This window comes from Triticum aestivum, chromosome 2B (assembly GCF_018294505.1).
Source record: "Triticum aestivum cultivar Chinese Spring chromosome 2B, IWGSC CS RefSeq v2.1, whole genome shotgun sequence".
NCBI lineage: Eukaryota > Viridiplantae > Streptophyta > Magnoliopsida > Poales > Poaceae > Triticum > Triticum aestivum.
Genome location: NC_057798.1, coordinates 9,131,923 through 9,144,863, shown reverse-complemented (window position 1 = coordinate 9,144,863; position 12,941 = coordinate 9,131,923). Strand labels below are relative to the sequence as shown.

Genomic DNA, 12,941 nt, shown 5'->3' with positions numbered 1-12,941 from the left:
CAGGCATGTAGTCTTTATACATCACAAAAACATAAAAACGACATTAAGGATGCAAATTGGAAAACGATGAAGCACATGCTCCTAGATGGCTAACATTCTTGCTATCGCACCAAGGAGCATTCTTATTACAGGTTTGAATAAGTCGCCAGGAATCGAAGATGTAGGCGAGCGGTGCGGTGTGGCCGCGGAGAAGGCACGCCACTACTATCATGCTCTAATGAGGAGTGTGTGTGAGAGAGAGTCCCTTATATGTTGGTCTCATTTCTTCCTCACTCTATATGTGACTTTTGAGGAATGAAAATTAAATGGGGCAAAACCCCGTATACTTTCAACAATGACGACAAGGAGGTCTGTAGCAAGGGGGGCAGTTGGGGTTGTCACTATCTGCAAGAACAAATTATGAGATGTAAATTCTGGAAACACAAGACAGAGGGAAGCTATAATTAGTCTTTAATTATTTCACTTTGCCAATTTTTCGTCTGACTAGCCATATATTTTACATATTGTTTTGTGGGTTTACCAAAAGTGGGGGATAATTTTGTCGAGAATCATCTTCGTTTGGAGCCACGAGCTTTCCGGTCGTTTAATCCTCCAATCAATATTACTAACATTTGAATAGTGCATGAGAAAGCGAACATGTAACAGTAACTTGAACTTCTATTCATTTTCTTGATATATCAATTGTCGAACCCTTTTTAATTTTTTGTTACCTATGATTTACAGAGGGAGTACGAGGTATTTTGTACTAAATCAGTGGTCGGATCTGCAAGAATGAAAGGCCAGAGTACTTACTGCTTCTCTGTGTCGCACTCGGACCCGCCAGGCCTCCAGAAGGCATGGTAATGAGCAGAACGATCTCCAGTATAAGGAGCAGAAGAAACATTTTCATGTGGCACCTCGAAGCCATGGTAAAATGAAGGCTGTTGCACACACCCCCTCACTTTCTCTTTGTATTGTCACCCTGCTGCTTCGTCTCTCTCTCTATATATATAGGATTTGTCACCCTGTTGAATGCACCCACAACTTGGCCTTTAGATTATTGGATGGTTGTTGCTGGCAGCTGGCATGGACACAGACACGCTCTACTTGTCCTTTTAATTGGCAGCTTTGCTTGACTTTTGAAGGTGGAGACAGGCCGAACTTCACTGCTTCGAGTAGTAGACGTCCACCACGAGAGAGGTCAAGGAGTCGCTGCACCTCATCATTCCCCTCATTATTCCTCTGCAGACGTTGAAGAATCATTGTGTTGCCGATGAGATTATGTGAGACACCCTGTATGCTCCGGTATTCTAAAAAACACAGAGAAAAAGAATGATGAAATATTTTTTAAAGGAAGTAGACCCCCGGCCTCTGCATCTGGACGCTGCATGCAATCACATATGATGGAATAGATACAAGAGATACTTGACGATACCCCACATGTTAACGCAGAGGTGGATATGTAGTTTGTAAATATTGTGTAGAATACTAATTCGGTCCTTACGATTAAACTAAGTGAGGAATTTCTACATTAGCAAAAAAAAAGGCATACCATAAAAAGTTATGAATGTCACAATTAAATGCATTGTGATTTAAAACCCACTTAAAATGCAGTAGTACATGCTGCATGATAGAAGATTCTCCGGCGTAGATCAGATGGATGGTAGTGGATCGGGCTAGTAAATCCAACGGCTACAACTTTTGGATGATGTGGAAGCACACATATTAAGATAATTTAAAATAGGGGATCACTCTTTTGGGTATATATAGGATCTAGGATAAGAAGATTTGACCTCAGATAAAAACAAAACTTTGAAATCAGAATATTCAATACGTCACCTTCTTAAGTGGCAAGAAGAGGGCTTTAAATAGGCTCCCCAAAACTCGGACGGTTATGCCCAGATTATATACACCGTGGAGGCTTCAGCCTGCCATGGAGGTTCCATGCTAACTTCGGCCGGGCAGGTTCTAGTGTCAACCAAAACATTGCAACCTAGGTTGTAACCTTTTTGGTAAGCTGGCCAGAGATACCACGGAGACTCCTGGGCCTGAAGGTTTCGGGCACCCTCCGAGCATGTCAGAAGGATTGCTAAGTGTGTCGGAGGGGTTGTGCCAAATGCTCTGAATAATAATTCGATTTGTGGGATGGCTCTCTCGTGCCATGTTGATATTTCGTGGGTTAAAGATATCAGCGTACGTGATCTAAATCCCACCACTTCTCAATGATGCAACCCCCCTTACGGAAGGCCTATCCTATCAATTCAAATGAAACAAAACCAATAGGATATCACCTCTTTTAAGAATTTGGGGGGGGGGGGGGGGGGGGGGTTCTCCATCCATGCATTTCAAATATGCCTTGGTAGTGCGTACTAATCTCAAGCACACGATTCAAGCACTAATCTTGGTGTCATTAACACCAAAAATACTTACGGTCAAATATACCCTTTCAGTACCTTCTACCATGAGGTTTGAACCTTCTTTGCTTGACATGGGTCTCTTGGACCTCTTCTTCTTCATCTTCTTGCTCCTCTTCCTTTGTGAGAATCATCATGAGATGGACATCTTCACGAGTTATTTTCCTTTGCCTTTTTATCTTGGGATGTTTGTTTGGAGTGCTCTTGGGTTTATTGGGGGCTAGCTCCTAATTTCCTTGGATACCTTCGACACGAGGAACACTATGAGTGCCAGAACTTCCTTTCTTGGCGAGCACATCTTTTCTATTGAAGCAAGAACCCTAACCCTATTGCATTTTCTTGATTGACCTACCCAACTATGATATGTGTGGGTTTCAAAGAGATCGTCATTGTGTAACCATTTTCCACAGGAAAAACTTCCAATCTATTCATCTTCAATCATGGCAGTAGAACGAACAACAAAAGTAATAAATATTACATCTAGATCAATAGACCACCTAGCGATGATTATAAGCGCTGGAGCGAACAAAAGGCATGTCGCCGTCATCGCCCTCCCTCGCTATAGCCAGGAAATACCTGTTGTAATAGATAGTCAGGAAATCGTCATGCTAAGGCCCAAGAGGACCAGCACACCAAAACAACAACCGCCACCGATGAAGAGTAGGAGACCGGAAGGATCAAACCTGAAGACACACGGACGTAGTCGAATGATGACGGAAGCCAAGAAGATCCAGCAAAGACAGACCCATCGGAGGCACATCTCCACACGTCCACTGATGATGCTACGCACGCTACCGGAACGAGGGCTAGGTGGGAGAACCTTATTCCATCTTCATGGAGCCTTTCTCGTTCCACCTTCCCGAGTAGGATACAAACCTGAACAAAACTCAAATAAACATAAAAAATGGAGCCCTCCAACCGGCAAAGGCTGGGATCCATGACGCCTCCATAGCGCTGAGGCCACCAGAGACGAGGTGGACCAACGCCGCCGCGGACGGGAGATAGAGGAACCCTACGTTTTTTTGAGAGGAGGCGTGTAACCTTGATGCGGAGAATCCTATGCATGAAATAGGATGGAGATGAACACACCCTAACTCGCTGCGATTGTCAAAGACGGCGACGGCTGGGGCGATTGCCATTGGCAGCAGAGGAAATTGGTGATGCGGATAATCAATTTGAGTTAGGTGTTGTCGCGGAAGAGAGCCTAAGATGAGTCTCGATGGCTTCAAAGCATTTTGGGTTGGGTGCTGGATTTAAATACTTGTTTCCTATATAGAATATCCAGACAAAACCCAGTCGGAGGCTCCAAGTTGTACAAATGATTGTTTGAAGAGTTGCTCAATAGCTCAGGGTGGGGAAATGTTTGTTGATTCTGTAGGTGAAGATGATATTCAATTTGCACTATTCAGAATGACCGGATGAACTGTGTTCGGTGGTTTCGAAGAAAACAAAATAATCTCTCAGTGGTCAGCAACGTGTGTAAGAGGCTCCGAAATTCCTCGTTCGGAGGGACCAAATAGATTTGTTCTAATTTTTATGATTAGAAAGAAATTGAATTTGAAACAAGAAGCAAAGGTAGATAGCTAGAGGTATCCTTAGGCATTCTTGCATCTAATTGGCATCGAACCAATTCAATAATTGCAAAATTGTGTGTGTACAAACTTCAAAATAACGGACATAATCTTTTTTCCTAACAAGAAAATACAAGAAAAATAGAGGAGGAAGATTTTTGTTTTGGGATTTATGGTTAAGGAACAAAAATAATAAGACATGGGCACTTTGAATTTCCACCATTCACTTTCACCAATAAGATGCGAAGACTTCCTTCACATTTGAAATTGCAAAAAAAGCTTTTTTTTTTACACAAAGAGGTCTACGAAGACTTGTGGGAAAAAGATGACATTTGTTGCCTTATTTGGCAAACAAAAAATAGAGTACGTCATAAAAAGTAACCGTTCTGTTAAATATTAAGAAGCAGTAGTTTAATCATTCAATTTTTCTCCTTTTATTATTTTTTGTACTACCTCTGTTTCAGTTTACAAGTCCTACATGTATACCTAGGTTATCAATTTGATCACCTTAATATAAACTATATAACACAAAAATTATATCTTTTGAAAATAGAACATCTAAAGTTTATATTGGTATACTATTTGTATTATATGACTTGTATTAGGTTAGTCAAATTGACGACCTAGGGGTACGCGCATGCCCTGTAAACTGAGAGAGAGGTAGTAGTCTCATAGTAGTCCTAGATTTTTCATTTTGATGAGCCTCGCTTTGAGGAATTCGTGGAATTTCATGGAATAATCAATTAAGGAAGAAAGAATACGAGTCTATCGCTACATGAAAAGATCTCATATTGCACCCCTTTTTTTTAACTAGTTCGAAATTGGTACAAGGGTTTATTTAGATGGGACAGACAAAATAAGGGACCCGCTTATCTAGCGGCACTCGATGGGAGGGCTGGCAGTTTTAATTTTGTGGGGGGTGACAGTTTTTTCAGAACAGCATGTTTGCCAGTTTCTAGGAAGATGGAAAAACTGAGCAAAAACAAGCAGAAATCTGCCAACAAATAACGTTCGTATGCCATCCCCTTCCCAGCGAACGTCAGTCAGATAGCATTACCGCAAAATAAAAGAAAGGGAGCCCCTATGTAGTAACCGACTTGAGGTAATGTTTTCATTAAATACTTAATTAGGTCTAACTTACTGCCAAAATTCCACGAACCATTACGTTGCCAACTATCACATTTTTTATCTGTGTTGCGCTCACAAAACATTGTTTGACATGTCTCCGAGTTTCCTAACAGCAATGCGTGGAGGAATCATCTAGTTCTAGAAAAAAAAAGGGGAGGAAAACAATGATAAAATTAGCCAAAAGCGAGTGAATATAGTCTTTAACTACATAATGCATGGTCAAAGTCTTCACCACGTGAACGGCCTTCACTGCCACGAAGAATCAACTGATATACGCATGGTGGACGAGGACAATGCGGACAGCATCCTACGGAGAATGGTGACTAATGGCGAGTGGAAATTGTGTTTTACCACTCGTTTTGCATGCACGCTCTATATGTCTCCCATAACTTCCCGATGTGCAGCACAGACACGGTTCGACGAAATGGTGCTTGACCACACGTCCGTGTCGAAATGGTTCTTCACCACATGATATGTCACAACAAGTCTTTCACGTCTGTCGCTGGGACCATACCAGGAACAACGACTCTTTAACCTTTTCTCTCGTGTGGCTGAGTCGTCAATGCGGACGGGTGGATGTCTACTCCTCGAAGCAGTGAAGTTCATGGAAGCTGCCAGCAACAACCATCCAAATTTCTAACTACGACCATTCCAAATTTCTGTACAAATCCATTATGTATATATATGGAGAGAGACCAACAAGCAGCGGAGTGGCGAGAGAAGAGAAGAGAGCGGTGAGTGCAATAATCTTCACTTTGCCATGGCTTGGGGGTGCTACATGAACATGGTTCTTCTGCTTGTTATATTGGAGATCATTTTGCTCATCACCACGGCGCCGTCTGCAGCGCTGGCGCGTCCAAGTGCGAGACCGGCAAAGGGTATGTATTCTTGCCTCTCAGTCTTTCAGATCCTAGCCAGTTAACTCACTAGAACAATATTTGCTTCTTATCTGGTGACGCAGAGTATTAGCCAGTTTTTGTAAACAGCATATAGAGTTAGATGAGAATTTGGTAAAGACAAATGGTTAAAATCTTGTTCCATATACACTTTCTGTCTAATTATAGCTTTTCCTCTGTCTTGACTCATTTGTACTTTGTTTTTGAAATGGTTGCTCTATTTAAAACACTAGTTAGATTTTAAGTTCACCATTGTGATAAGTCAATACAAATTTGCAACTCATAAATCGTTCTTGCAGAAATGGGCGGCCCCAACTGTCCGGCATGTATAGAATATCCTTAATTCCGGTTCAGTCACGAACCGGGACCCATGTGGGCATTAGTCCCGGTTCGTGCAGCTAAAGGCATTAGTCCCAGTTCAAATGAGCTCTTTAGTCCTGGTTTGAGACACGAACCGGGACAAAAGGGTACGATGCCCTTTAGTCCCGGTTCGTATCTCAAACCGGGACTAAAGATTAGACCTTTAGTACCGGTTTGAGGCACGAACCGGGACTAAAGGGTGCAATGCCCTTTAGTCCCAGTTCGTGCAAGGTCCCATTTTCAAACTCTACCCCCCCCCCCCCATTGCCTTTCAGATTTGTAAAAAACAAAAGAAAAAGATAAAAACTTCAAAAATTAGAATCCTTCGAGATTATGTTACTACACTATTAGTTAGGAAAATTAAAAAACTTAAATTTGGACATGTTTTGCAAAAAAGTGTTGAAAAAATAAAACGACCATATCTTTTGCATACGATGTCGAAAAAACCCCGCATAATATATCAAAAAATCAGCACGAAAATCCGCATCCGATTTTGACATAACTACAATGTGGACTGATGGTGGTGTATTATGCTCTTCCAGGAGTGGAAGGAGATGCCTTATGCTCTTCCTGCCATAGTGGGTGCGTTACAGTATGGACTGATGGCGGTGTCTTGGGATATGAATTCCGAGGCGGTGGCCTCGAATGATAGTCCGCGTGGTTGTCTCTCCAACGGGCTCCATGGCAGCGGCCATTGATGGGGAACCCGGTAATTTCAAAAAAATTCCTACGATCACGCAAGATCCATCTAGGTGATGCATAGCAACGAGAGGGGAGAGTGTGTCCACGTACCCTCGTAGACGAAAAGTGGAAGCGTTTCAATAACACGGTTGATGTAGTCGAACTTCTTCGTGATCCAACCGATCAAGTACCAAACATACGACACCTCCGCGTTCAGCACACGTTCAGCTCGATGACGTCCCTCGTGCTCTTGATCCAGTTGAGGACGAGGGTGAGTTCCGTTAGCACGAGGGCGTGGCGACGGTGATGATGATGCTACCGGTGCAGGGCTTCACCTAAGCACTACGATGGTATGATCGAGGTGTGTAACTGCGGAGGGGGGCACTACACACGGTTGGGAGAGAAACTTGTGTGTTCTAGGGTGCCCCCTGCCCCCGTATATAAAGGAGCAAGGGGGAGGCCAGCCGGCCCCTAGGGCGCGCCCCAAGAGGGGAGTCCTACTAGGACTACTAGTCCTAGTAGAATTCCACCAAGAGGGAGAGAGGGTGAATGAAGGAGAGGGAGAGGGAGTAGGAAAGGGGGGCGCCGCCTGTTGGAAATATGCCCTAGAGGCAATAATAAAATGATTATTATTGTATTTCCTTGTTCATGATAATTGTCTATCGTTCATGCTATAATTGTATTGACTGGAAACCGTAATACATGCGTGAATACATAGACCACAACATGTCCTTAGTGAGCCTCTAGTTGACTAGCTCGTTGATCAATAGATGGTTATGGTTTCCTGACCATGGACATTGGATGTCATTGATAACGGGATCACATCATTAGGAGAATGATGTGATGGACAAGACCCAATCCTAAGAATAACACAAGATCGTGTAGTTCGTTTGCTAAAGCTTTTCTAAATGTCAAGTATCATTTCCTTAGACCATGAGATTGTGTAACTCCCTAATACCGTAGGAGTGCTTTGGGTGTACCAAACGTCACAACGTAACTGTTTGACTATAAAGGTGCACTACAGGTATCTCCAAAAGTGTTTGTTGGGTTGGCACAAATCGAGACTGGGATTTGTCACTCCGTATGACGGAGAGGTATCTCTGGGCCCACTCGGTAATGCATCATCATAATGAGCTCAATGTGACTAAGTAGTTAGTCACGGGATCATGCATTATGGAACGAGTAAAGTGACTTGCCGGTAACGAGATTGAACGAGGTGTTGGGATACCTACGATCGAATCTCGGGAAAGTAACATACCGATTGACAAAGGGAATTGCATACGGGATTGCTTGAATCCTTGACATCGTGGTTCATCCGATGAGATCATCATGGAACATGTGGGAGCCAACATGGGTATCCAGATCCCGCTGTTGGTTATTGGCCAGAGAGCTGTCTCGGTCATCTCTGCATGATTCCCGAACCCGTAGGGTCTACACACTTAAGGTTCGATGACACTAGGGTTATAAAGGAAGTTTGTATGTGGTTACCGAATGTTGTTCGGAGTCCCGGATGAGATCCTAGACGTCACGAGGAGTTCTGGAATGGTCCGGAGGTAAAGATTTATATATGGGAAGTCCAGTTTCAGTCACCGGAATAGTTTCGGGGGTTATCGGTATTGTATCGGGACCACCGAAAGGTGTCCGGAGGTCCACCGGGTGGGGCTACCTGCCCCGGGGGGCTTGATGGGCTGAATATGGGAGGGAACCAGCCCCTAGTGGGCTGGTGCGCCCCTCCCCAAGGGCCCAAGGCGCCTAGGGTTGGAAACCCTAGGGGAGGGGGGCGCCTCCACCTTGCTTGGGGGGCAAGTCTCCCCCTCCTGGCCGCCGCCCCTCCCCTCTAGATGGGATCGGGAGGGGGACGGCCCCCTCTCCCCTTCCCCTATATAGAGTGGGTTTTTTGGGGCTGCCAAGAACATGGGTTTCCATCTCTCCTGGTGCAGCCCAACCCCTCTTCCTCCTCGTCTGTCGCAGTGCTTGGCGAAGCCCTGCTGGAGTGCCACGCTCCTCCATCACCACCACGCTGTTGTGTTGCTGCTGGACGGAGTCTTCCTCAACCTCTCCTTCCCCCTTGCTGGATCAAGAAGGAGGAGACGTCACCGCTCCGTACCGATGTTGAACGCGGAGGTGCCGTCCGTTCGGTGCTAGGATCGTCGTGATTTGGATCACGACGAGTACGACTCCATCAACCCCATTCTCTTGAACACTTCTGCTCGCGATCTACAAGGGTATGTAGATGCACTCCCCTCTCTCGTTGCTAGAATCTCCATAGATTGATTTTGGTGATGCGTAGAAATTTTTTAATTTCTGCTACGTTCCCCAACAGTGGAATCATGAGCTAGGTCTATTGCGTAGATTCTATGCACGAGTAGAACACAAGTAGTTGTGGGTGTTGATTTTGTTCAATATGCTTACCGTTACTAGTCCTATCTTGTTTCGACGGTATTGTGGGATGAAGCGGCCCAGACTGACCTTACATGTACACTTACGTGAGACAGGTTCCACCGACTGACATGCACTTGTTGCATAAGGTGGTTAGCGGGTGCCAGTCTCTCCCACTTTAGTCGGATCGGATTCGATAAAAAAAGGTCCTTATGAAGGGTAAATAGCAATTGGCATATCACGTTGTTGTTTTGGCGTAGGTAAGAAATGTTCTTGCTAGAAACCTATAGAAGCCACGTAAAAACTTGCAACAACAATTAGAGGACGTCTAACTTGTTTTTGCAGCATATGCCGTGTGATGTGGTATGGCCAAAAGAGGATGTGATGAATGAAATATATGTGATGTATGAGATTGATCATGTTCTTGTAATAGGAATCACGACTTGCATGTCGATGAGTATGACAACCGGCAGGAGCCATAGGAGTTGTCTTTATTTATTATATGACCTGCGCGTCACTGAATAACACCATGCAATTACTTTACTTCATTGCTAAACCGTTAGCCATAGTAGTAGAAGTAATAGTTGGCGAGACAACTTCATGGAGACACGATGATGGAGATCATGATGATGGAGATCATGGTGTCATGCCGGTGATGATGATGATCATGGAGCCCCGAAGATGGAGATCAAAAGGAGCAAAATGATATTGGCCATATCATGTCACTTTTTGATTGCATGTGATGTTTATCATGTTTATGCATCTTATTTGCTTAGAACGACGGTAGTAAATAAGATGATCCCTCATAATAATTTCAAGAAAGTGTTCCCCCTAACTGTGCACCGTTGCGAAAGATCGTTGCTTCGAAGCACCACGTGATGATTGGGTGCGATAGATTCTAACGTTCACATACAATGGGTGTAAGCCAGATTTACACACGCGAAACACTTAGGTTGACTTGACGAGCCTAGCATGTACAGACATGGCCTCAGAACACAAGAGACCGAAAGGTCGAACATGAGTCGTATAGTGGATATGATCAACATGAAGATGTTCACCGATGATGACTAGTCCGTCTCACGTGATGATCGAACACGACCTAGTTGACTCGGATCATGTATCACTTAGATGACTAGAGGGATGTCTATCTGAGTGGGAGTTCATAAGATGAACTTAATTATCCTAAACATAGTCAAAAGGTTTTTGCAAATTATGTCGTAGCTCGTGCTTTAGTTCTTATATTTTAGATATGTTCCTAGAGAAAATTTAGTTGAAAGTTAATAGTAGCAATTATGCGGACTGGGTCCGTAAACTGAGGATTGTCCTCATTGCTGTGTAGAAGGCTTATGTCCTTAATGCACCGCTCGGTGTACTGAACCTCAAACGTCGTCTGTGGATGTTGCGAACATCTGACATACACGTTTTGATAACTACGTGATAGTTCAGTAATGTTAAACGGTTTAGAATTGAGGCACTAAAGACGATTTCGAAACGTCACGGAACATATGAGATGTTTCGAGGGCTGAAATTGGGATTTCAGGCTCATGCCCACGTCAAGAGGTATGAGACCTCCGACGAGTTTCTTAGCCTGCAAACTAAGGGAGAAAATCTCAATCGTTGAGCTTGTGCTCAGATTGTCTGAGTACAACAATCACTTGAATCAAGTGGGAGTTAATCTTCCAGATGAGATAGTGATGTTTCTCCAAAGTCATTGCCACCAAGCTGCTAGAGCTTCATGATGAACTATAACATATCAGGGATACATATGATGATCCTTGAAATATTCGCGATGTTTGATGCCGCGAAAGTAGAAATCAAGAAGGAGCATCATTTGTTGATGGTTAGTGAAACCACTAGTTTCAAGAAGGGCATGGGCAAGAAGGGATACTTCATGAAATGACAAATCAGTTGCTGCTCTAGTGAAGAAACCCAAGGTTGAAACCAAACCCGAGACTAAGTGCTTCTGTAATGAGGGGAATTGTCACTGAAGCAGGACTACCCTTGATACTTGGTAGATGAGAATGCTGGCAAGGTCGATAGAAGTATATTGGATATACATTATGTTAATGTGTACTTTACTAGTACTCCTAGTAGCACCAGGGTATTAGATACCAGTTCGGTTGCTAAGTGTTGGTAACTCGAAATAAAAGCTGCGGAATAAACGGAGACTAGCTAAAGGTGAGATGATGATATGTGTTGGAAGTGTTTCCAAGCTTGATGTGATCAAGCATCACATACTCCCTCTACCATCGAGATTGGTGTTAAACCTAAATAATTGTTATTTGGTGTTTGCGTTGAGCATAGACATGATTGGATTATGTCTATCGCAATACGGTTATTCATTTAAGGAGAATAATGGTTACTCTGTTTATTTGAATAATACCTTCAATGGTCTTGCACCTAAAATGAATGGTTTATTGAATCTCGATCGTAGTGATACACATGTTCATGCCAAAAGATATAAGATAGTAATGATAGTACCACATACTTGTGGCACTGCCACTTGAGTCATATTGGTATAAAACGCATAAAGAAGCTCCATGTTTGATGGATCTTTGGACTCACTCGTTTTTTAAAAGATTGAGACATGCGAACCATGTCTATTGGTGTATACGCATGAAGAAACTCCATGCAGATGGATCGTTTGGACTCACTTGATTTTGAATCACTAGAGACATGCAAATCATACCACATGGGCAAGATGACTGAAAAGCCTCGGTTTCAGTAAGATGGAACAAGAAAGCAACTTGTTGGAAGTAATACATTTTGATGTGTGCAGTCCAATGAGTGCTGAGGCACGCAGTGGATATCGTTATGTTCTTGCTTCACAGATGATTTGAGTAGATGCTAAGTATATTTACTTGATGAAACACGAGTCTGAATTATTGAAAGGTTCAAGTAATATCAGAGTGAAGGTGAAGATTGTCGTGACAAGAAGATAAAATGTCTATGATATGATCATAGAGATGAATATATGAGTTGCGAGTTTGGTATACAATTAAGACATTGTGGAAATTGTTTCACAACTTATACCGCCTGGAACACCATAGTGTGATGGTGTGTCCGGACATCATAGCTGCACCCTATTGGATATGGTGCATACCATGATGTCTCTTATCGAATTACCACTATCATTTATGGGTTAGGCATTAGAGACAACCGCATTCACTTCAAATAGGGCACCACGTAATTCCGTTGAGATGACAACATATGAATTATGGTTTAGAGAAACCTAAGCTATCATTTCTTAAAAAGTTTGGGGCTACGATGCTTATGTGAAAAAGTTTCATCCTGATCAGCTCGAACCCAAAGCGGATAAATACATCTTCATAGGACACCCAAAACAGTTGGGTATACCTCCTATTTCAGATCCGGAAGCAAAAGTAATTATTTCTAGAAATGGGTCCTTTCTCGAGGAAAGGTTTCTCTCGAAAGAATTGAGTGGGAGGATGGTGGAGACTTGATGAGGTTATTGAACCGTCAATTCAACTAGTGTGTAGCAAGGCACATGAAGTTGTTCCTGTGGCGCCTAC

At 43.3% G+C, this 12,941-nt stretch overlaps 1 long non-coding RNA gene across 1 annotated transcript; it reads right to left on the bottom strand.

The window, feature by feature from the left end:
• Window positions 1-269: 269 nt before the first annotated feature.
• On the bottom strand, window positions 270-946 carry LOC123039902 (uncharacterized). Its single transcript, XR_006418010.1, has 2 exons — window positions 793-946; window positions 270-384 (listed from the first exon to the last, which is right to left on the bottom strand). It is a non-coding gene; the product is annotated as an uncharacterized lncRNA (long non-coding RNA).
• Window positions 947-12,941: the final 11,995 nt, after the last annotated feature.